A 26,391-nucleotide genomic window follows, 5' to 3' on the forward strand; every position below is an offset into this window, starting at 1 on the left:
ATTAAACTTGTCTGTTTTTATATTATTTTATTGAGAAGAATAAGAATCTCAATAAGAAAATTGAAGTTTTCTCTATAGTAATAAATATGCAACTAATTGATATTTCAATGCTAGTAATTAATTTTTATAAATTAAATGTGAAGATAAGAGGATAGAGAGCACAATCAAAGAAGTTTTTCCTCTAGTGTTATGTAGTAAGATGAAGAGAGTGTAATTTTTCTGCGGAAAATGCTAATAAATGTTCTTGCATGTTTCCATGGTAGTAGAGCCATTGAAATATCATACACTTTAGAAGCTAAAGTAGAAATATAACACTTTGATATTTACTTGGGCTGTATGTTGAGTTTAAAACTAACTCAAACAACATCTCAAAACTCAGTCTCAAAGTGAAAAGTAACTTGATATTCCAGGTGGTAACTAGTGATGTTGTACTTGAATAGCTTGTAAAGGCTAAAGACTCAAACTCATCCAGTACAAAAATGAGTGAAAGAAAAAACAAACAAACAAATATGAATATCAGTGGATATAAATTCTACAGGAGATGTTGGAAGAAAATGATTATAATTTATTCCTGAATCGTGGCTCACCATTATATAACCTACTTTACTTTCATTCTACAAAAGCTTCAAAAGGCTTTAATTTATCTAAGAATGTGCAAGAATGCTTGGATGGTTTTTTGTTTGTTTGTTTGTTTTGTTTGTTTTTTTTGGCTTTTTCTTCTTGGCTTTTTAATTTTAAGTTAGAAAATATTTCAAGATAACACTTCACTTTAAGTGTAGAAATTTTAACCAAACCCACATATAATTTGTTAGATCAAATTGAAATTTTTTTATTAGAAACTGTAGATGCCTTTTATTTACTTATGAGGCAGAATATCACCCCTCTAAATTGTTGATTCTAATCCTCAGATGCTGTGGGTACAGAAGACTTTTACCCAAGTAATGAGAGAAGAAATTAATGTAGGAGGGTTACTGTTATCATGAAGTCTCCTGTAAGAAAGTCACAGGAGTCAAACAAAATCCAGTGAAACTTCTACAGTGGAGTGCCAAATGGGGATGAAAAACTATATTACCTTTTATTGTGGTGATGAAGAAAGAACTGTGACCCAAGGTTTTTTTTCAGCTTCTGGAAAATGTAGCAATGTAAACAATACACCCTTTTCTTGTTCTCCTTAAAACATATCCCTGATGACCCAAGTCATACCTTCAGATCTATAAAGATATAGTGTGTGCTTGATTCAACCATTAAATTAATGTAAACTTGTTATAACAGCAATGAGAAATCAATTCACTCTATTATTCTCTTAAATGGCTATTTCACTATTTTTGGGAAAATATGTGTGTGTGTGTGTTTCTGTACATTTGCATGTGTGTGCCCAAGAAGATCAGAAGAAGTTGTTGCAGCATCAGGAGCTGAATTTACTGTCACTTTTAAGCTTCCCAGTGTGGGTACTGGGAACTGCACTTTGGTCTTCTGTAAATGGAATGAGTACTTATAGTTATTGAGCCTTTCAAGATTCTTACTACACGTGTCTTGTTGTTGTTATTGTTTTGAGGCACTCTTAAATATTTTTAAAGTAAATAAATGTATAAAAATAGGCTTTAAGTTCCCTCGATATTTTCAGCATTTTTGCACCATCATTTTTAACTGTTTAAAGTAAGCTAAAAATAAAATTTATTAGTAATTGTTCTAAAGTTAAAGTAATATGCCACTGTTTTGTATTTTGAAACTTGTTTTTTCATATTCTTAAGGAAAAGTAATTTGCATGCATAGCAAACTTATACATAGTTTTTATACCTGATACATTTGACTGCATAATGTGAAATCCTATCCTGGTAATGCTGACATACATGTACATATAAATGATGAAAAATAAAATGAAAAAAATAATAGAACAGTGATGATTTGAATATCCATTACTGAGACCAGAAGCTTATTAGATCATATTACAATTCTTTTGGATTTTTACTTCTCCCCTTGAAAACTGATGTATTAGATGATCAGCAGAAATATTGCTCATTTTTGTGTTATTTTCTTCTTTTTCAGTTGTGAGCTTGTTTTGCTATTACTGACAAATACAGCACAGAGTCAGTTAGATGCTATGGAGTCTGATATTGAATAAGCAATAGGATTAATCCTCATTGTGCATTCCCAACCTGATTCTATGTGCTCCAATTTTATGTCTCCTGAGCATTAGGGCTTATTAAAATTGTCGACTTCTGCAGCATTTCATTTAAAGGTATTATGATGTGATGTATTTTTCGTCCTAACTTGCCAAGATGATGAACGAAAATTATATGATCATTTGGTTAATGACATTAACTTATCTGTGTGAATATGTATTTTACAAAAATCACATGCTGTTATGGCAGGAAGGAAGATTAAGTTTCTTAGATTTTCAAAAAATCAGCTAATATACATGACATAACTGAAGAGTCATTCTGTTAAATGAATCTATTTTAATCTCAGTGTGATGATGCCAGTAGTGTGGATTTTCCTATTAGAATGAAATGTAAATCAGAGCCATCCTATTTGTTAAAATGGCTGCTTCCTTTTCAGTTTATTGCCTTCACACACTCCAAGTGACCTAACCTATCACTTCAATATGCTGAAGTTTGCAAGAATATTGAAGAGGAAGAAAAATCCATAGATACCACCTTTAATGGGACCTGACAAAAATTAAAATGTACATGCAAAGTAACTAATAAAAGGTCTTAACTTTATGAAGTTCAAAACTTCCATCTGTTTCTATGTGTGTGCGTGACTCTCTCTCTCTCTCTCTCTCTCTCTCTCTCTCTCTCTGTGTGTGTGTGTGTATGTGTGTGTATTGTCATATTTTGTAGAAAAGCGCCCTAGAATCGACTGATAGCATGAACGTTTTCTTTGTTTTTGTGCATTATGATCAAGTAGATCAGAGGAAAAATGTAGGATAATCCCAATGATTGTGTCTTTGTCTTTTTTCCTACAATTGATTTTATTTTTCTTAAAATATAATCGCAAAAAATACTTAAAGTTTTTTTGAAATTCAATATAATATTCAGAAATAATTTCTTATGCATAAGATTCAGGTGGATGTTGATTTGGTGTTTAGTTTCTGGCTGATCAAAGATGTTTGGGCTGAATGAACAATAACCCTTGGGGACCTATGAACAAAAGCAATCACTGTGCCCTGAAGATCATTTATGTAACTGAAAATGTGAAATGATCCAAAGGCCTCCAGAAATCCTGCTCCCTGAGTCTTAATCACTATTCCTAGTGTTCTTCCATGAATAGCACACCATGGGAACACCCACTATTCCATCCCTAGGACAACTTCAACTCAGTCTTTTTTATTTGATTTTATTTTTTGGAGAGGGTATTAGGAGATAGTTCATCTGGTCATAGTTAATAAGAGAAATGTTATATGTTGCCTACAATACAGCTACTATGTATAAAGATTCACCTCTCCATTGATTTTTAGATGAATGTGAACTCTACTTCTCAACTCCCAATATCCTGTGCTACCATTGCTGTGCAAAATATTTGAGACAAGTACCTTTCACAATCCTTTCAAGGTACCTGCACATAATAAAATTCCTGAAATTATAACAAACAAGTTTGTTATTTGTTTGTTTATTTACTGTTTTTTTTTTTTTTTTTTTTTTACTGGTTGAGTCAACCATTAAAATCTCTAAGGAAAGATGCTACATAGAATAAGTAGTTTCTCTACAAACTTTAGATGCTGAAGTGCTGCTTCATGTACTGGTAGGGAACTTAATTAGATAAACCAAAACCTTCAAACAGGCAATCAAGAGTAACCCAGGCTGATCTTAGTAAGTGATTAGAAGAAGCATGGACCTTTAATTGATGTCTCTGAGGCTGCTATTGGGAACAGTATTGTTATTCTTTTTTTTTTTTTTTAATCTGAGAAATATGCTTTGAAGCTCTGTCATTCCAAAGAATTACTGATGCTCTTCATACAACTCACCATTCTGGAAAAAGCAGGTGGGAGAAAAAATAAGACTGGGAAGTAGATTAATCAATATTTCAGAAATGTAAAAATTAGTTAGCAATAATAGAGGGTTTCAGGAGACAAACATATCTAGTGTTATTGGTATGTTGTGTTTAAGATGTTGAGAGATGCTGGTAAACATGACAATCCCTTTTAGTCTAGGCTGGTACCAAACAAGTGGCAATACTTCCTGCTTCATATCCTGAGAGCTGGAATCATGCTTCCCCCTTTCTGACTGAGACAATAAAATTTGCATATGCATAAATATCTTCATAGTCTCAGAATGTTGGCCATAAAAAGTGACAGCAAAGAAATAGATATCTGCAAACCAAGGAGAAAGGTGTCAGAAGCTTCCAAATACTATGGCATTCAAGCCTCTAGAGCTGTGGGAAAAATAATGTCTGTGATATTTTGCTATGACAGCCCTAGTCATTTGCATAATAAGAAGAGCCTATTTGAGCCTGGAATGATGAATGTATTGGAAAGTGAGAATTAATGGCTACAGCATTTTTTGCATATAACAGATATCAAATTGCTTTAAAATCAGAGGACATATAGATACCTTGTACAGGAGACACTAGGATCTGAATAGCAGAATAGACTGAATGAAACATTGGAAATTTATATTTACTGCTAACTCAGTGTCCAGATTCTATATTAGATTTACATCATAAAGATGGAGATGAGTCATCTGAATATACTGCATTGGGCAGTAGAGAGTAAAAAGTGGATCCAATGGATTCTCTAAGTTCATAAAAGTATCTATGCCCATCATAACTTTACACTTACAGACAAAATTAGTAAGTTGTATACCCAACTTAAAAGTGGGTCAATTATTGATGTTGTTTTGCTGTGGTTGTTTTGACAGTGTTCTCTATATTGTCCCTGGTTCATCTGTGACTCTTTATTTAAACTAGGTTAGTCTATAAGTCATAGATAGATCTACCTTTCTCTGCTTTCTGAGTATTGGGGATAAAGGCATGGTCAATTATATATACCCAGACTCATATTTTCTTATAGACTAAATAGAAAGCATGGGGTTTTATAATAGTAGACAAAGCAAGAAGGCATTAATTAATGTGTCTGGAAGTAAGCATAAAAGAAGCTGGTAAGTATGACTTTACATTGGTAACTTTAGGTTTTCAGAATTTACCAGAGAGTCTTCTTCCCTCACAGAGCTATGTTTCATCTGAATTGTTACAAACACATTCAGTTTGACTTTCTTTTGAGTTAGCTCTTCCCTTGAATATGTCTATTAACAACATAGTGCAGCTTTCCTTACACTACAGAAAAAAAAAACATGGAGAACATCAGAGAGTAATTTTTTTGTCCATCTTTCAAGAGAGAATGTAACATCTGATTAGCTAAGAAAAAATGAGCAAAAATGTAAAGATGAAAATATATACGCAAGTAACTTTATATGGACTTGACAAGTTATATGTAGAAATGTACATGTATACATATACACATGCACTAACAGTTGCGATGAGACAGTAAAATTCAAGGAGAATAGAAATAGTTATACATGAGAGATTTCGGAGAGAGGAATAGGACGGAAGATTTTCATTTATGTTATAATCTCAAAAATAAAATGAAGTGCATTTAAAAAGAGAATATAATGTGATAGATTGCAAAGCCTCAGACCCATGGGAATGAGAAAGCTTTTCAGACATGAGGGATGACAAAGTCTTCCTTTGGTTCAATCATGGATATGTAAATGTTATAGTGTGTAAAAATTAGCAATAACAGCTTTCTCTTCCTAGATGCTTACAGCCTGAGACTAATTGCCTATGGAGACCTCTTACCAGGCCAGCTTACTCTGCCTGCTACACTATAACTAATAAATATGCTGAAATTCCAGGTCATGTCATTCTGTCAGTGTGCATGACATACTTAACCCAAGCTTTTTTCTCTGACTGCATGTCTGTCGTTTCTTTTTTTTTCCTAGCTGAGGCAGGGACCTTGAGATGCAAGGTCCATAGGTCAGGGTTTTATAAGAGATTTGTGGTTTCTCCATTTTCATGGACCTCAGGTATTCTCTGGAAGTTGGGTAAGATCTTGTTTTACTGTAAGAAATATTGATGGATTGAATTGAATGCCTGTAGAAGATCCACCAAAAACAGAATGATTCAAACTGAATTCAGTGCCCTTGGTGAACTCTGGCAAATATCAACATTCTCCTTCTGTGAAACATGATTTTTTTGATTAGAGTACTACTAAGAAACCTAGGAGTGCTTAAATGGAAAGATCTTCAGGGTGACCATAATCCAGTGGCCAGGTGTGCAATGAAAAATTCCCTAGAATTTCTTAAGGAATGCAAAGGCAAAACTTCTGTAGTTGCAAGTTCATGTGGATCTACTTGCTTGTATTTTCCAGACATACAGAATAGTCAGTTTAGAAAAGCAAAACATGGGAGCAAAAACTCTCATCTTTGCTCTTTTGTGTGATTATTATTATTAGGTATTTGAATTTAGGATAGATGGGCATAATAATAGACTTCTACAGAAAGAATTCACTGTGATGCTTAGAGCAATGGTATTGCTTCAGCTACATGCTTAAAGTAACAAACTATGAAGAGTTGTTTCCAGTTTTAAATTATAAGATTATCCAGATGGACCACTGTAATAATTTATTCACTGTTATTTGTATGATTTCAAAGGTGACAAAAGTTCAGCAAATATTATTGTTAGAAAATTTATATGACAAAATTTATTTCCAAATGTGCTGGTCTGTAATTCTCAATGCTGTTTGTATAGTGAGCTCTCTTATAAGTTGAAAAAATATAATCCTTTAGCACTAATGTTAGGTTTGATTACTACTGGGTGAAGTGAAAGTAATTTCTCTATATAAAACACAGATCTTTGTTTAAGAACATTATAGAAGAATTATGTTTGGTTAACTGAAACCTTTGTTTTTTTCTATTAACACAACTCTTTTGTGTTTAACAAGTTCTCTTTTCTTTGCCTTGCCATGTGGGCAATGATATTTTAAAAAATCAAGGAAATGTTTTGGTTATTTTGCTTTTTTTTTCTTGGATGACTGAACTGTGGTTATTATGATGTGTGAACCTATTCCAGAGTGCCATATCACATACACCCATTCATAGAAGCAATATCTAGCTAAAAATATACTATAAGAAACTAAACAGTATTTGACAGTCCTGAGACTTTTATGTGAGTCTGAATAAGAAAGAAATAAAAAGGAAAATGCTATTAAGAAACTAATATTCATGGCACTAATTCTTAATATGATAAAATATAGGATGATACAAAGGTGAGTAAAATCTTTTAGCTTGCTTAAAGCTTATCATGGTCAAAAGAAATAACAACTCAAAGGCTTGAGGAAGTCCCAGAAACTGATCAAATAAATTTGGCTTCTGTTTCTCCATTCATATACAAGCAGTAAGAATTGCTGAGAGATACTCTCAAAGAAGTCAAGGTGTCAGATAAGAGACAGAGACAAGCTAAGCTTCCTCAAAGAAGAGACAAGCTGAGATGCTTGAAAAAATGTCATGCCACTTGGCACACCTGGTCAAAACAGTCTTCATCCTACTTGACTCTCTTTAGGTTGTGCAGTACTTGCCAAATTTCCAGTACTTTGTGACCTGCCATTTATACTGGGTTGAAATTTGGTGATTCAAATCTCTTTATATCAATTCTGTTTCTTTAAGTAATTCAATAAAACTTATTGGTTCACGAAGTATCCATATCTTAATCTGGGATCTGTTATCTATGTGATGAGATTTTTTATGCTTCCAAAGGAGTAGTGTCACACTTATTAGTATCTTAAAAGGAAAATTAAGTCAATGTTGTTTAAGATGGCTTAAAAGCAATCTATTGTTAATTATTTTCTCAGTAATAATATATGCGAATCTCTAAATTCCTGTATTGCAGGATAAAAATAATCTTTAGCTCTTAAGTAACAGAAATGCTAGAAAATGAATGAAAACATAAATGAATAATGTATGGAAATAGCAATAGGTCTTCCCAATGGACTTAGAGACCAGGACTCAGGGTATGAGTTGTTCTCCTCTGTGATAACAGATTACCCTCTTAATCTGTGGCTCCTCATGTTCAAAGTTGATGTTTTGATTCTCTGGTTTGGTTATGAACCTATGTTCCATATACTATGTAACTGAGTTAAGGCTAGCCTCCAAGAATCACTTTTCCACCAAGAATACAGATTGGTGGTACTTGTTCCAACTATCAGGCAATGAATGTTCCAAATTAAATCTTGGCATATAAGGCCATTCTTGCAATTTGCTCATGTTTGACATCCTGTTAGGAAGCCTCCAGTGTCCTACTCAGCAACCTTCTGACACTCTCTTTTCCTTTAATATCATTTCTTATGTAAATAAAATTAAACTCAATGAAAATACTGCCCGAAAGTAAATTATTATATTGATGTCCTAATATCAATACTCCCCAAACTATTCCAAAAAGAGGGTTACATGGAACACTACCCAACTCAATCATTGAAGCCACAATAACTCTCATTCCTAAATCACACAAAGACCCTACAAGGAAAAAGGCCGTCAGACCAATCTCCCTTATGAACATTGATGCAAAAATACAAAACAAAATTCTTGCAAACCAAATCCAAGAATACATCAAAATGATCATTCACCATGATCAAGTTGGTTTCATCACTGGGATGCAGAGATGGTTTAATATAGGGAAATCCATCAAAATAATCCACCATATAAATAAACTCAAAGGATAAAAAAACACATAATCATCTCACTAGATGCTGAGAAAGCATTTGACAAAGTTCAACACCCTTTCATGTTAAAGGTCTTGGAAAAAGCAGGAATCCAAGACCCATACCTAAACATAATAAAAGCAATATACAGCAAACAAATAGCCAACATCAAACTAAATGATGAGAAACTTGAAGCAATCTCACTTAAATCGGGGACCAGACAAGGCTGCCCACTCTTCCCCTACCCATTCAACATAGTACTGGAAGTCCAGGATGGAGCAAATGAAAATCAAATGGATATAAATGGGAAAGGAAGAAGTAGCAATATCATTATTTGGAGATGATATGATAGTATACTTAAGTGACTCCAAAAATTCCACCAGAGAACTTTTATAGCTGATAATAAAACTTTAGCAAAGCTGGATATAAAATTAACTCAAACAAATCAGTAACCTTCCTATATTCAAAGAACAAACATGTGGAGAAAGAAATTAGGGAAAAGATACCCTTCACAATAGTCAAAAACAATATGAAATACTCTGCCGAGATTCTAACTAAGCAAGTGAAGGCCCTGTATGACAAGAACTTCAAATCTCTGAAGAAGAAAATTAAAGAAGATCTCAGAAAATGGAAAGATCTCCTATGCACATGAATTGGAAGGATTAACATTGTAAAAATGACCATTTTACCAAAAGCAATTTAGAGATTCAGGAAGTTACTATCATTTAAATATTATCAAATACACTTTGTCTACTCTTCTAGTATGTTGTTATTCTCAGGACTTTGTACTCTTTGATCCATTAAGTCTGAGGAAGGTTGTTGTGATAATCTTTCTAAACTATAGTGTTACCAGGTTGCTTTCAGTGGCTTCAGTGTAACTCTGTTCACTAGGCCTTTGAAAAACTATTAACCCAGATAACACAAATATGCCTTTTTTATTTTCACAGCACAATACGTCGTTTTTCCTTTATCCTCACATTCTTCGCACACCTCTCTCCCCTTATCACCAACAATTATTCTTTCCTCTTATTATTCTATTTCTCTTCAAATCTCTGTAAGTATCTTTAGGAAGTATTTCTATTTGAAAAAGCAACACAATTTATTTCAATTAATAATAGTTATATGGTTATTTCCAAGCTTTTACAATGATTTAAATTTCTGTATATGAAATAATATAAAATCAGAATAAATATTTGGATAATAAGTATATTGAATCTTATTAAGAAGCCTGATATGTTGGCCATGATCACATGATAATTTAAAATAGCATCATGTGAATTAAGATACTTAAATGTCAAAGAAAAAAGCATCTACTCTCGTGTCTACAAGTCAAAGACATTGTGCTTTTTGTAATCAAACAGTATTCAATAAAAAAACAGATGACAATATAGATATGAAAAATATAAAAAAGTATATTGATGATAAATATATTTAATTTACACTCACAAACTACCCTTAAATTTCATGTAAACTTTTCAGAAAAATAATATTGCATCTCAATAAATTATTTGCCTTAATATTAGGGTAATTTAATAGTAATTTATTTTTGTTTAATTTTTTTATTTAATCAAAACAACACTGAAGTGTTCAGAAGATAATTATTGATATAAGAATATCTAAGAAGAAATAGACCACAAATAATATTTCTTATGTTCATAACACTATATTATTGCCTTTTGGGCATAATTTTAGATTCCTGTCTATATTCTATTCAATGAGATAGAAATAAATGTGTAAATTTTGTTACAGATAGCAGCTCCCTCTACCCCTAAGCATAACAATTTCTTTCTTTTAGTGAGAGAATGAAAGTTTTTAATCACACACTAAGTTTTAGGGCCATTTGTATAATGTTTTTTACAGTGTTTTTTCATAGGATATGTTTCAAAGATCAAGAAACAGGAAGAACAAAATACAAGAATCTGAAAATTTTGTCATTACTACATCCAGAAAAATTTCTGAAGATCAAGCACAGGGCTTCAGAAAGACTAGGAAATCTTTCCCCAACTAAATATTTCAGCCCATTATTTAAAACTAAGCAGGAAGAAATCCATATTCTCAGGTTTTTAGCTGTCTCAACATTTTGTCTAAATAATGGCTACACACATTTTCAAATATTGTACATGGTATTTAAAATTATTTATTTCTTGTCAATTTAAGTAAAGTTTCTTTGTTAAGAAATTAATCTTTCTCATTATAAACTTTCAGAAGGATTCACAACAATCAGTTAATTGTCTTTCACCTTATCACCCTGATGCTCTGATCTCATAAGCAAAAAGGGTACAGACCTGATTAGTGATTGAATAGAAGATAGCATTTTATTTTCTTTTATTTCTGTTCAAATGCATTCCCAGATTCTGTAATCTTTAATATATCTCTGCCCATAAGAATTAAATTAAATTTCTCCTACTTTTTAAAATTGCTATCTTTCAACTTAAAATTAATGTAAATATTTACATGATAGAGCTATCAAGCAGCTTATTTTCCTATCTACAGTTGCATGTACAATAGATACTTAAGACAACAGCACGATTAGAAAGAAAGAATGGTTTTTATAGAATCCTGAGACTCATGATTAAAGCACCATCTATAGAGGTTCTTTCCAAATTAATATTCTGGCTTTAGAAAGTCCAGACAATTTTTAATGACAGTTGGCATTCCAAAATCTACCACTAAATAAACAGTTTTGGTTCTTATTTGGCAGTGATCTGAGAGCTTGAACTCAATGACTCTTTGAAAGGACCAACACAATGTGAATATCTGTTGGTCAGTGGGTTGATGATAGGAGTTCTCCATTACTTCTGTTTCAAAACCTTGGTCACAAGAGAAGGTACAGTTTTAGTGAGTAGTAGGTAGGGCATAATACCTGACAATGGGACTTTTTTTTTTTTTGCTACTCTTAGTTTTGATACTAATTTGCCATTTGGTGGGATTTTATTATGTATTCTACTAAAAATACATTTTCTTGTATTTAAGTTTCACCTAAAAAGTATTTCACACGTTATTATATTGTAAATATCACAAATCTTATTTCTTTACTAATTTCAATCATATCTCTTCATACACTTAACAAATTCTTAATACAAAGTATACTAAAACTTGGCTTAAGTTCTCCTTCAGGAAACAGTACAGAATATATGCCTATATATATATATATATATATATATATATATATATATATATATATATATATATATATCTTTGATATTTTTACACAAGTATGCATAGCTTGTCAGGCTGGTCATCACTGTAGATTTTAGAGATCACAGCAGGGTAGAAAGAGGATTACTTTTCTATGCCAGTCACATGGATAACAGCTTTCATCACTATGAAAATTAGCTGATAGGGAAGATCCCTCCAGATGAATAACCAGTTGCTTTTATTCACATCCTATAAATCAAATATATGACCTCTTCATTAGTCTTGCTGTAAGATCATTAGACCAACCTAGGATTTTTGCGATAGCCTGTAATATTGTGGGGTTGGTGGTCTACGGAGCTTCACTGGTAACATAATGATTTGAGTAAGATGGTTCTTACTTGTGTTGAACATAGTTTCCCAGATTCCCAGAGAGTGGCACAATTTGTGGAGATTTGTGGGGTAGAGAGGGGTTGAAGGTTTGCTGAAGAAACTGTAGCAGTTTGAATAACTCTTTAGTGATTATTGTCTGTTCAGGGGAGATCTTAGCTACTGCTCTTGTGCCATGTCTGCCTTCCTTCTGTCATACTTCTTGCCATTATGGTTGTGGTCTCTACTATTCTCTGGAACCATGATGCTCAAATTTATTGCTTTATTATATTAGTTGTCTTTGTCATAGTGTCTCTTTACAGCAATAAAAAAGTAACTAATAAAGAAAGTATGTCACTAGAGCAGATTTAAAACACATCAAACCTTTTACCATATCTCTTTCACTCTCACAGATTCATGTTTGTGGTAGGCAACAAGAAATTGTAGCGTGCTTCTCCAGCTGTTCTGCCTGCATACTGCTGTAGCTCCTGAATGTGATGGAGACAGAAAGCCCTAGACAATCGAAGCCCCAAATGAACACTTCCTTCAATAACGTGCATTGGCTATTTTTTTTTTTATCACACCCAGAGCGAAGAACTGCATAATCTAAAAGATGTTGATTACCCTTATCATCCTGGACTTTTTATTCAAGAGTATGTAGGTTTGTAATGGAGGCTTTCTAACTGGGTAACTGTCTTTAATCTCATTTTATATATGTTTATATGTATATTTTAGGAAGCTTCTATAGTATTGTTTCTCTATGATATTTTGAAAGGTCTTTGCTACTAGTAATATTTCTGTTATCTTCCCTTCCCTTGATTTTCCACCTGTTATGCCAATTTAACACACAGTTTCATTGTTCCCTTTAATTTTTGTTCCAGTGAATTCCATCTCTGTTCATTTAATATTATAAAATGTTTGACACATTCAATTTTATATAACATCTCAATTTAAATGTTACTTCTCAACTACACAAAAGATATCAATTTATAAGTTTGGACTTAAGTGTTGTTCTTTCTATTCCTAATTGGAGACTGACCATTTGCCAAGGTTTCTTTTTTTCTGTTCTGTTACTTCTGATGATTTACTATTTCCAAGTACAATTTGAATGTGTCTAATGAGAACAATAATGTAGATGAGAATATTGCTTTATGATCTATTAGATAACAGCACAGACTATTTGATATATTTTCTTTTTTTTAATCAGTATTGAAATTCTTTTTTTAACAAGTTTATTTTACAAAACAAAGATAAATGTACAGACTTTAAGCATTTTTTGTATAAAATTATACAACACATTTTTATCAGTATTTTTTCAGATTTTAAAATAATATTTACATAAAACTAAATGAATATATTTTTTAGTCAGTACTTGATTTTTTTCAAGGTTTGATAGTATGCATTGAAAACTTAATAGTTACAATGAGCATAAAGTACATGTAAAACAAAATGTAACATGGAAATAGTCAAAGTTTTCTTGTTGTGTAAAGATTTTTTTGTTTTGTTTTGTTTTGTTTTCTTTGTTTCTTGGACTTCATACAGTCTGTGAGTTGTTTCTGGGGCAGTGCGAGCCTCTCAGGTTAGCATCCCACTATCAGTGACTGCATATTATGTCTGTTCTTTTGTGACTCGGTTATCTCACTCAGAATGATATTCTCTAGATGCAGCCATTTTCTTAAGAATTTGGTCAAGTCATTGTTTCTGGTGCCTGAGTAGTATTCCATTATGTAAATGTACCACAATTTTTGTATCCATTCATCTTCTGAAGGACATCTGGGTTCTTTCCAGCTTCTGGCTATTATAAATAGAGTTGCTATGAACATTGTGGGGCATATATCTTTGTTTTGTACTAAGATGTCTCTGGGGTATATGCCCAGAAGTTGAATAGCTGGATTTTCAGGTAGTATTATGTCCAATTTTCTGAGGTATCGCCAGACTGATTTCCAAAGTGGTTGTATTAGTTTGCAACCACACCAACAGTGGAGAAGTGTTCCTCTTTCTCCGCAACCTTGCCAGCATCTGTTGTCATCTGAGTTTTGGATCTTGGCCAGTCTGAGTGGTGTGAGGTGGAATCTCAGGGTTGTTTTGATTTGCATTTCCCTGGTGGCTAAGGAAGTCCAGCACTTCCTCATATATTTCTCAGCCATTAGATATTCCTCAACTGAGAACGTTTTGTTTAGCTCTGTACCCCATTTTTTAATAGGGTTATTTGATTCTCTGGTGTCTAGCTTTTTGAGTTCTTTGTATACCTTAGATATTAAACTCTATCTGATGTAGAGTTGGTAAAGATCTTTTCCCATTCTGTTGGCTGCCGTTTTGTTTTCTTGACAATGTCCTTACCCTTAGAGAAAATTTGAAATCTCATTAAGTCCCATTTGTTAATCTTTGACCTTAGAGCTTGAGCCATTGGTGTTTTGTTCAGGAAAATTTCTCCTGTGCCTATATGTTCTAAAGTTTTCCCTACTTTCTCCTCTAATAGTTTCAGTGTAACTGGTTTAATGTGGAGATCTTTGATCCACTTACACTTGTGCTTTGTACAAAGAGATAAAAAAGGATCTATTTTCATTCTTTTGCATGCTGAGTGCCAATTGGACCAGCACCATTTGTTGAATAGGCTGTCCTTTTTCCATTGAATGTTTACGGCTTCTTTGTCAAAATTCAGGTGACCATATACATGAGGGCTCATTTCTGGATCTTCTATTCTATTCCCTTGATCCATGTGCCTATTTCTGTACCAGTACCATGCAGTTTACAGCACAATTGCCTTGTAATATAGCTTGAGGTCAGGGAGAGTGATTCCTGCAGATGTTTTCTTGTTGTTGACGACGGATTTTGCTATTCTCGGTCTTTTGTTGTTCCATATGAAATTGCACATTGTTCTTTCCAATTCCATGAAGAACTGGGTTGGAATTTTGATGGGAATTGCGTTGAATCTGCAGATTGCTTTTGGAAGGACGGCCGTTTTTAAAATATTGATCTTTCCAATCCATGAGCATGGGAGATCTTTCCATTTTCTGAGATCCTCCTCAATTTCTTTCTTTAGAGGTTTGAAGTTCTTGTCATACAGGTTTTTCACTTGCTTAGTTAGAGTCACAGCAAGGTATTTCATAGTTTTTGTGACGATTGTGAAGGGTACCTTTTCCCTAATTTCTTTTTCCACATGTTTGTCCTTTGAGTATAGGAAGGCTACTGATTTGTTTGAGTTAATTTTGTATCCAGCCACTTTGCTGAACTTGTTTATAAGCTGTAGGAGTTCTCTGGTGGAATTTTTGGGGTCACTTAAGTAAACTATCATGTCATTGGCAAAGAGTGGTGTTTTTATCTCTTCCTTTCCGATTTGTGTCCCCTTGATCTCCTTTTGCTGTCTAATTGCTCCAGCCAGGACTTCCAGTACTATGTTGAATAGGTAGGGGGAGAATGGGCAGCCTTGTCGAGTTTCTGATTTTAGTGGGATTGCTTCAACTTTCCCACCATTAATTTTGATGTTGGTTTTTGGTTTGCTGTATATTGCTTTCATTATGTTTAATTATGGACCTTGGATTCCTGTTTTTTCCAGGACTTTTAACATGAAGGGGTATTGAATTTTGTCAAATGCTTTTCAGCATCCAGTGAGACGACCATGTGATTTTGTTCTTTGAGTTTATTTATATGGTGGATTACATTGATGGATTTCCTTATATTAAACCATCCTTGCATCCCAGGGATGAAGTTTACTTGGTCATGATGAATGATAGTTTTGGTGTGTTCTTGGATTCGGTTTGCAAGGATTTTGTTGAGTATTTTTGCATCAATGTTCATAAGTAGATTGTTCTGAAGTTCTCTTTCCTTGTTGGGTCTTTGTGTGGTTTAGGTACGAGGCTTATTGTAGCCTCAAAAAATGAATTAGGTAGTATTCCATCTGATTCTATCTTTTGGAATAGTTTGAAGAGTATTGGTGTTATATCCGCAATAAATTTCTGATAAAATTCTGCACTGAACCAGTCTGGACTTGAGCTTTTTTTTTATGGGAGGCCTTTGATGACTTCTTCTATTTCTTTAGGTGTTATAGGGTTGTTTAGATGGTTTACTTGGTCCTGGTTTAACTTTAGGATCTTGTATCTGTCTAGGAATTCGTCCATTTCCTCCAGATTTTCCAATTTTGTGGAGTATAAATTTTTGTAGTAGGATCTGATGGTTTCTTGAATTTCCTCAGTTTCATCTGTTATGTCTCCACTTTCCTTTTTGATTTTGTTAATTTGTATCCTCTCTCTTTGCCCTCTAGTTAGCCTGTCTAGGGGTTTATCAATCTTGTTGATTTTCTCAAAGAACCAACTCTTGGTTTTGTTGGTTTTTTCAATTTTTTTAAAAATATATTTTCAAGACATATGTCTGTCTCTTCTCATTGTTTAATATTCTTTCTTCTTTCTCTCCTTTCTTTCTTTCTTTCTTTCTTTCTTTCTTTTTTCTTTCTTTCTTTCTTTCTTTCTTTTATGCATACCAATGGAGTGATTTGTGTGTATGCCCATGCAAATATAGGTATTTTCCATAGAGTACCTGAAAGTCAGTTTTCTCTATTGAACAGGCATGTCCTGGGAATTGAATTCAGGCCTTCACCCTTCATTGAAATTGCCTTTTCACTTTGATCCACAGTGTTCATCAGAAAAGCATATTTTATGAATGTATCATACTTTTTTATTATTCTATTCATATGCCTCTATGAACTATGACAAAATTAAAAGGTGAAAATAGTATTTTGTCTGAGATTTTTCTTTACTTACTTGTACCTACTTGGAAAAAAAAAACGACTTAAAATGGTTAACCAGTTAATCTTTAAAACATCCTGAAATGTATGTTTAGTATTAACTTGTGCATTAAGCAGATTGGTGTCATCCATTTAAGGATTACATTAATGATGAAGTTAAGATCTCTCAACTGAAGCCTCTAAAAGCTGGCTGAAAATTGAAATCATTTGAGGTAGTGCTTAAACATCTGTTTGCCTACAAGTCACTTGAAGGCTAACAGCTTTAATTTTCAAGGAGTTTCTCTTTGACGTAAACTCACATAAAATAAATAAAAATAAAAATACACTAAAAAACAAAATTATAGCTCATTTACTAATTGGCATCTTTCTAATATTATATAAAACTTGACCTTGATAATGCAAAGTATTGAATAGTCTTACTCAGAATATATTATATTACAACATTACTAAAGGCAATAATATAATTTACCTTTTCAAATGTCTGTGTGGACTTAGTCATTATTAAGATATGATATAAAGTTTCAGAAAATTTAAAAGAAGGAAATAATACAAAATATGTTTTCTAATCCTGCAATTAAGAAAGAAACAAGCCACAGAATTATAGTGAAGAAAATATAGTTTCTAAGAACAAATAATATACAAATAATCTCATCAACCCAATTTCTTAAATAATATTAGGAATAAAATTAAAATTGAATTAACATAATTATATTACAAAGTAAAATAATAACATTTATGGGAAGAAATTTTGGGAATATTTTTTAAAAAATTCTTTAGGTTTACATAGTCCATAATGAAGAATCAAAATCAAAAGCTCATATTTGTTTTCTATCTTATAAAACATAACTAAAGGAAGATAAAATTGATAATAAAAATAAGGCACATATAGATTAAATAAATAAGTTATAAAACAAAAACTAAAAAGTCAATAATTAGAATATGAAGATCATTTCAAAAATGTTGATAAAAGTTAAAAACATTAAAATGAAAAATAAAATATGAGAAGCATAAAAGGAGCATTAGCTGAACCCACACATAATTAAAAACATTTCAAACAAGTTTTTCTGACAGTGTAATCTGTTTGAAATAAACATATTTATCCAAAAATATAATTCACCAAAGTTAGGATATTATGTACATATTATCTCAGTAGTGATACATCTGTCAAATCAGTTAAATTTGTTATCTTACAAAAGTTCCCACAAGACAACTTCAGGGACAGATGGCCATTAATGTGAATTCATCCAAGTATTTAGGAATCATCCCAATTTTATGTAAGATTCTTCAAATGCAGAGAGGAGTGAAAAATATTAAAAATACCTTTTTCTATCTAAATCATGATTCAAATAACAATGAAAATTAATTAATGGAAATATTCAACTTTTTAACTGCTGAAATAAAGTTCCATTCTAAAGATGAACATGAACAGTGGAATATACACTCACTATATTAATGACTGACAAGAAGAAACACACAGAGCACATGTACTATTAGAAGAGAAACATGTACACACACATGATTGATTTAACAGACTAACTGGAGACTCTAAAGCATTTCACTACTTATTCTTATAGATTCAATTATTTAGAAATATCAGTAGACACAAGACGAATTTTAAAGAAAAATAAATGGCATTCTATTTTCTGAGAATATGACACTTCACCTGAAAATTTAGCAAAATGTATCTCTTGTATAATAACACTCTTGTTTATATTGATATATCAAGTAGCCTTTTGACTTTATGATAGTGTATAACTCATAGGTATTATACTGAAGTTGTGCTTCATTAAATTTACTGACAATCTACAGTGCACTGGGTTTCAAAACTCTGGTACTGGTTGTTATGTAAATGTACTTTACTTTAACTATAATCCATATATATGTTACTATGAAGTCAAATATCTTTATTAAATGTTTATTGGTAAGTGAAACAAGTGTTCTTAAATATTCCACATTTTATAAACACACACACACGCACACACAGAGAGAGAGAGACACACATATATTTATAAAGTCTTTTATTTGAAGAAATTAGTGAACAAAACAATACTATGAAAGAGGATATGAATTACTGAATATATACAAAGTCTTCAGGAATTGTAATCTTCAAATGAAGAACAAATGTGGGGATATTGAAAACACATGTAATCCTATAACAAAGTACAAAAATGTGCAAAATGTTTGTGCCTCTGTATAAAAATATAAAAATACCAGAGCTGGGCATTTTCACCTAATCTTTGATAGTAGAGTTACCTTATAAAGGAGAGATATAATAGTGTAGAATGTCATTGTTGACAAAACATATCAACTAGAAATTGGCTATCATAAATCTAAATTTGACAAAATTATCCAATTAAGCAAAAGAGTTGTGGGAATCTATACCATTATACATGCTGGAAGTGAGGCATAGATTGATTGGGAAGTCAACAAGCTTTCACTATCACATATGGAAGGAAAACTGTGAGACTCAATGGTGAGGCAAGAGGAAAATCCAGACCCCTTACATCTAAGGGTAAAAACGATATCAGATGCTGGATGGGAATCAGTTACTGTGATGTTGGAACAGACAAGTGTGAATTTATGGATACCTTTAGATAAATGAGATGCAGATGTACTCAGACCTACACATAAAGAAAACTAGTAGTTGAAGAATAAGTATAGGAAAAGTGTTGGGTCTTGGAATTTGCAAGTTAAGTTTTAAAGAGGATTTAAAACTATTTTTACCCCCCCCCCCTTTTTATCAGATACTCTCTGTATTTACATTGCAGATGCTATCCTTTATTTTTCCAATTCCATCACATTCCCCATCCCCCTCCCATTGTTTCCATGAAGGTGCTTCTTCTCCTAAACTCCTTTTCCCACCTCAGCACCCAGGGAAATCCCCTACACTGGGAAAACAAGCTTTGACTGGGCCAAAGTCCTCTCTTCTCACTGATCCCAGAGAATGTTATCCTCTGCTGCATACACATCTGGAGTGATGGGTCCCTCCATGTGAACTCATTGGTTGGTATTTGAGTCTCTGGGAGCTGTGGTGGGTTTGGTTAGTTAATACTTTTGTCCTTGCCCTTGGGTTGCAGACCCTTTCAGCTCCTTCAGTCTTTTCTTGAGATCCTTCATTGGGGTCCTCATGTTCAGCACAAAGGTTAGCTGCAAACATCTTCCTCTGTATCATCATGGCTCTGACATAATCTGTGAGGAGGCATCCATATAGGATTCCTGCCTGTAAGCACTACTTGCCATCAGCAATAGTGCTTGGGTTTGGTGGCTTCATACTGGATGGATCCCCAGGTGACCAGTCTCTGGATGATCTCTTCTCCAATCCCTGCTTCTCTATTTGTCTCATTATTTCCTCCACTGAGTGTTTTGTTCTCCCTTCTAAAAAGGACTGAGGCATCCACTTTCTGGCTTTCCTTCTCTTTGAGCTTCATAAGTTCTATGAATTGTTTCTTGTGTATTCTGAGGTTTTGGGCTAGTATCCACTCATCAGTGAGTACATACTATGAGTGTTCTTCTGTGACTGAATTACTTGACTCAGAATGATAGTTTCAAGTTCTCTCCATTTGCCTAGAAATTTCATGAAGTCATTGTTTCTAACAATGGAGTAGTACTCTATTCTGTAAATGTACAATAATTTTTATATTTATTCCTCTGTTGAAGTACATCTGAGTTCTTTCCAGTTTCTGTCTATCAAAAATAAGTCTGCTATGAACATGATGGAGCATGTGTCCTTGTTAGATGTTGGAGCTTCTTTTGGGTATATGCCCAAGAATGGTATAGCTGGGTTCTCAGGTAGTACTATGTTCAGTTCTCTGAGGAATTGCCAGACTGATTTCCAGAGTGGTTGTACCAGCTTGCAATCCCACCAAAAGTGGAGAAGTGTTCCTCTTTCTCTACATCCATTCCATCATCTGCTGCCACCTCAGTATTTGATCTTAGCCATTCTGACTGTTGTGAGGTTCAGTGACTGTTGTGAGGTTCGGGATCTAAAGAATGTTTTGATTTGCATTTCCCTGATGACTAGGGATATCAAACATCTTTAGGTGTTTCTCAGCCATTCAATATTTTTCAGCTGAGAATTCTTTGTTTATCTCCTTACCACATTTAAAAAAATAGGATTCTTTTGATTCTCTAGAGTCTAACAACTTGTGTTCTTTGTATATATTAGATACTAGCCCTCTATCTGATGCAGGATTGGTAAAGATCTTTTTCCAATCTGTTGTTTCCTGTTTGTTGTTTTGACAGTGTCTTTGACCTTACAGAATCTTTGCAGTTTTATGATGTCCCATTTATTGATTCTTGATCTTAGAGCATAAGCCACAGGTGTTCTGTTCAGTAAATTTTCTACTGTACTTACACATTCTAAGATCTTCCCCACTTTCTGTTCAGTGTACCTGGTTTTATGTGGAGGTCATTGATTCACTTGCACTTGACCTTTGTACAAGGAGATAAAAATGGATTGACTTGCATTCTTCTGCATGATGACTGCCAGTTGAACCAGCACCATTTATTTGAGGCAGTCTTATTCCCATTGAATGTGTTTAACTGCTTTGTCAAAGATCAATTGACCGTAGGTGTGTGGGTTCATTTCTAGGTCTTTGATTTTATTTCATTAATCTATGTGCTTGTCTCTGTACAAAAACCATGCAGTTTTTATCTTAACTGATCTGCAATACAACTTGAGGTCTGCGTAAATGCTGAAGTAAGAAGCTGCACTAAAATCAAGAAACTTAATATATCAAAAATAGGAATAAGGGAATTAAAACTAGTCAATCTTTAAAGCTGTTCACTGTAAAATGTGTACTTCTTTTTACATATATTATGGGGCCAGGGCATCTAAAATTCAAGAGCATTTCTGGAGACAGACCTCTGTGGATGTTGCAGAGATCTCTCAGCTGGGCAGTGAGTTAATACTGGCAGCTTTTAAACTCAGCTACTGAGATCTGGTTTGTGTGTTTGTTTGTCTGACATGAAATATATCTAATCCTTTCTATGTCCTCGGTTGCTCCTCCATCACTAACTTGATGTTGAATAATTCAATACAATTCTGATGCCTAACTAAAATTCCTGTTACCTAGACTCACACACTTTCCTTTCTCCTCTCCTTCAAGTCATGGCCTTGTTTGTCCTAATTTTTACTGCCAGTGTATGTATGTTTGCACATATACATATATGAATAACTATAACCATCATAGTTTTAATGATGTGACTTGTATATATTATAATTTCAAACTAAAATAAAATAGTGAATCAAAGTCATTAAAAAAATGTGATGCTAACCATTCCAGTCTGGGTAGACAAGTGGTTCTCAACCTTAGTAATGCTAAGAACCTTTAATACAGTTCTTCACGTCGTAACCTCAACCATAACCATAAAATTATATTTGTAGAATCTTAGAATTGAAGGTGCTCCCTCTCCCAATCACCCTTTCCACCTCAGTGCCTTGGTTGATGATTATCTTGTTTTTCTCATGAGGGTTCAAATCTTTCAGCTATGTCAGTTCTTTTTCTACCTCTTTCATTGTGGTCCCCGAGTTCAGGCTGAATGTCAGCTGCAAGCATGCTCAGCTGTATCTGTATGACTCTGAGGAGACATTCATATCTGGTTCCTTCCAGTATACACTTCTTGGCATCAGCAATAGTGCTTGACTTTGGTGGCTGCATATGCAGTGGTTCTCCAGGTGAGGAAGTCTCTATAGATCTTTTCTTCAATCCCTGCTCCTCTATTTGACCTTGTTTTTTCTCCCCAGAGAGTTTTCTTCTCTCTTCTAAGAAGTATTAAAGAATCAATCAAGTTGAGTGGAGGAGGAAGTGGAATGAGGGGGAAGTGTATAACATTTGAAATGTAAATACAGAGAATACTCAATAAAATTGAAAAAAATACATAATTGTAGCTACTTTTACTTTTAACTTATTACTTTTATTAATCTTAATGTACATATCTTATATACAGGTTATTTGGTATGGTATCTCCAAAGGAATCATGAACCTGTATTCACTCTCACAAGACTTTCTCTGTTTCAAATAGCAAAGCCTAGTTGACTTCCCAAACAATCCGTATTTTAATTCTAGCAACTGATTTGTTGCTGATTCCCATAAACCTCCTGTCACACTTGATACTTCATTCTATGTGAGAATATTGATACCTATAACAATTAGTAATTTTATACAGTATTGAAAAGGTAACAAAAGGGAGCCACACAGGGGAGAAAGCACAAAGGGGAAGTTTGTATGGTCTCCTGGCTCATGATGTATAACTCACACACCAATGTGTGTTGAGACTCGGAGAAAGTCAAAATCTTATTACTTATAAACTTATTGCTCCTTATGTATTCATGTAACCCAAATTCTTTATCATAGGTTTAATATTTTGTGGGTATTCTGGATTCATTAACACTCTAGAGACCTCAATAAAAATCACATCCTCTAGCAAAAGTGACAGTGGGATTTACAGTCTCTTTTTATAAGTAAAAAGACACATGTCCATCATTTGAAGAACTGATAGATTGCTAAGGCTTCCTGTGAGATAAGGACAACAATGAAATGTTCACTTTAAGTAGTAACATAGCGTCCTGCAAAGGAACTATTTCCTGGGTAGGAAAGTGCTCAGAATCCCCCTAGACACTGGCATTTTACACAGGATTTCTATAGCTTCCCAGGCCCTATCCTTCCTTCATTACATCTAATTCTATAAATTACGCTTCATATATTTTCTGCTGATTAACTACTCACCATCTCTGCATCATGAAACCTTTATCTTGTTTGACCAAGTGTTTTCCATATATTTAAACCTAATTTGGATTTCTGTATACAACGCCTACAAAGTAATTTTGCTCATGGAGTCTAAATTTCAAAAAAATACACTTTTGGAAAACAATCATTTTCATTTATAAGTCTGTTTTCCTTATAATGTAAGGGAAATCATTTTCCAGAAAAGATGGTTTATTCTAGTATTTGATGTGAAACTTACAGGAAGCAATTACAAAATTCAAATGCTTCTTACATTTTCTCCAAGAAAGCAACAAGTTCATCCATTTCAAGTTCAATTTTAGTTCATCTGTTCCAACTAACATCATAAAATGGACGCATCTTTACATGTGGAGCATAGTTTAGAATCTACTTATACTTGTTTTTCTTTGGGGAGATATGGGATATGGTTCCTGAAATTTAGAATCTTCCAGTCAAGCAATAAAATGCCCTGACTTGTTTGTAGCTTTGCTGTGTTAAATATGACATGACTCCACCATTATGTCTTCTGTACAGTGTTGTTGAGGAGACTCACGAACTGTAGTGTTGCATTCCACAGTATGGTTCGGTCCCCAGCACTGCCAACACTGGTCACTTCTGTTTTCTCAAAACAGCACCACAATTTTTATTTTTCTCTTTGGAAGAAAAACTTTGCCATTTCATAAAACACACATATGAAGTAAAAGTTGGTTTTGAATAACATGAGTAGAGAATATGCTCTAGAAAGTGGAGGTAACTAGATGTATAAACTCTGACAGCAATTAATAGAACAGGTAAAAATAGTCAGCTGAGGCTGCATTTAATGGAGATGAAAGCCTTATTCTGTGGGGGATTTGGGACTATGCCTGCAGAAATATTATGCTGTGCATAAACCAAACTGAATCGTTTTCACAAGTGTCGTAAAGATTCATACAGTCAAAGTTCTTTACTACTTGCAATTCAGTTCCACAGCAACGGTGGCATAGAACACCTAAACACAGAAAAGAGCATTCATGCATGACATCTAACTTGATATAATAAGGAATACATTTCAAAATGATTACACTATCATTACACTTAGTGCTTTCTTCAACTACAAGGTGGTGGTCATGGTCAGCATGTCCCCCAGGATCAACATCTAGAAAGCAGCCACCACCTCTTGTGTATCCTCTCTTTTTTTTCATTTTTCTGTTCATTTGTTCTAATCAACACTGATGTTATTGCTGTTTCTTAGCAAAACTAGCAAAAACAAAATTGTAATCGCTGAACATAGTACTCTGGTGATATAGACGTTTCAAACTATCAATCTTCTGGGGGTGGAGAAACCACTGTGTGGCCTTTAGAACTCTGATTAACAAACAAGGTGGTCACAAATTTTCCTGACTGGAAGTCTTGCACAACTTTCCTGATCAGGTTGTCATAGGAGGTCTGACTTAGGTTTGCTTCAAAGGTAACATAATAAAATGCTGGCTCAGGGGTGATGTGAATAGTCCAATATGTTCCATCCAATTCCATTCATTGAATAGCCACAGGACTGAACACTGTGGCATCAATGACAGAACCTGGTATCAGGTCACGAATTCCATTCTCAAGAGTAACATCCTCTGCAGTAATACCATCTTTCATGAAGAACTGGCTTGTAACTGCTGGGTCAAGCTCACTCGTCAGAATCTTCAGGGTTTGATCTGGCTGGTTAATTACTTGGCTCTCTGGGAGATCCAAAGAATACAAGTACCAACAGTCAGAATCCATACATCCCATACAACATGCTGCTCCACTTGGGAAAACTGCATTAAGGAACTCGAATTATTTCTGAAAATTCCGGTGTGGGTACCCTTGGTGAGAAGGCTTCATGAAATTCTTAGAAGAATAAAAGAAGCTTTGAATTGAGTCAAACCCACTGTAATCCCTAGCAAGCTTCAACAGGGGAGGCAGCACTTCTAGTAAGAGGGTGGTACCACATGTCTTCAGAGTGAAAAGTCTCTTGGAGACACACAGGCTACTCTCACTGAATACATACGATTCCTGTTTGTTAGTCTTGCTCTCACTGTTGATTGAGCACTGCACATCCTTCAAAAGGACATCCCACTCAGACCTTAGGATGGAATGAAGATCCCCAGATCCCTGGCTTGTGTTGGACTGCTGTCTGGAAAACCGGATCCCCAGCAGTTTCTTGGTCCCTTTGAAAAAATGTGTAGCTTTTATCACCATGAGACTAGCGAACAACCAACAACCACATAAAATCAACTAAATTAAATCTCTTCTCCTGCTGTTCTTGTTGCCGCTGCAGGTAGTTCCAGCCGTGTCACTAAAACTCAGATTCTTTTTTCTTTTTTTTTTTTTTTTTGCTATATTTTCATGAGATTAATGTGAGTCTGTTGGAAACAGAGGCAAATACAGTTCCCAGTTCCACTGCTTTCCCATTAGATAGAGTTCAGAGACTGCTAGCTAATGTCACCGGCCACACTGTGTAAGCCCAGCAGCACAATTCAATCTGTGTAAATCGCAGCAATTGCTGCTCTGACCACAGCTGTCAGTCTAGGTAGGCTAAGGCCTATGCAATTCTCTCTCTCTCTCTTTAAAATCTATCTGGTTCTGTTTCAGTTAGCTTCTTGTAACACCTCTCAGACGACAGCCATGCCAGGCTCCGATCTGTAAGCACAGCATAATATAGTAGTGTTGAGCCTTGGTGGCCCCCCTCCCTTGAGGTGGATCCCAAGTTGGGCAGGTCA

The 26,391-nt window shown here is 34.1% G+C and overlaps 1 pseudogene across 1 annotated transcript; it reads right to left on the reverse strand.

Moving 5' to 3' along the window:
* Window positions 1–24,876: 24,876 nt before the first annotated feature.
* Window positions 24,877–25,870, reverse strand: LOC308422680 (S-adenosylmethionine decarboxylase proenzyme-like; annotated as a pseudogene). Its single transcript has one exon. The product of its transcript is annotated as an S-adenosylmethionine decarboxylase proenzyme-like (transcript).
* Between the last annotated feature and the right edge of the window lie 521 nt (window positions 25,871–26,391).

This window comes from Micromys minutus (assembly GCF_963924665.1).
Source record: "Micromys minutus genome assembly, chromosome: 7".
Taxonomy (NCBI): domain Eukaryota; kingdom Metazoa; phylum Chordata; class Mammalia; order Rodentia; family Muridae; genus Micromys; species Micromys minutus.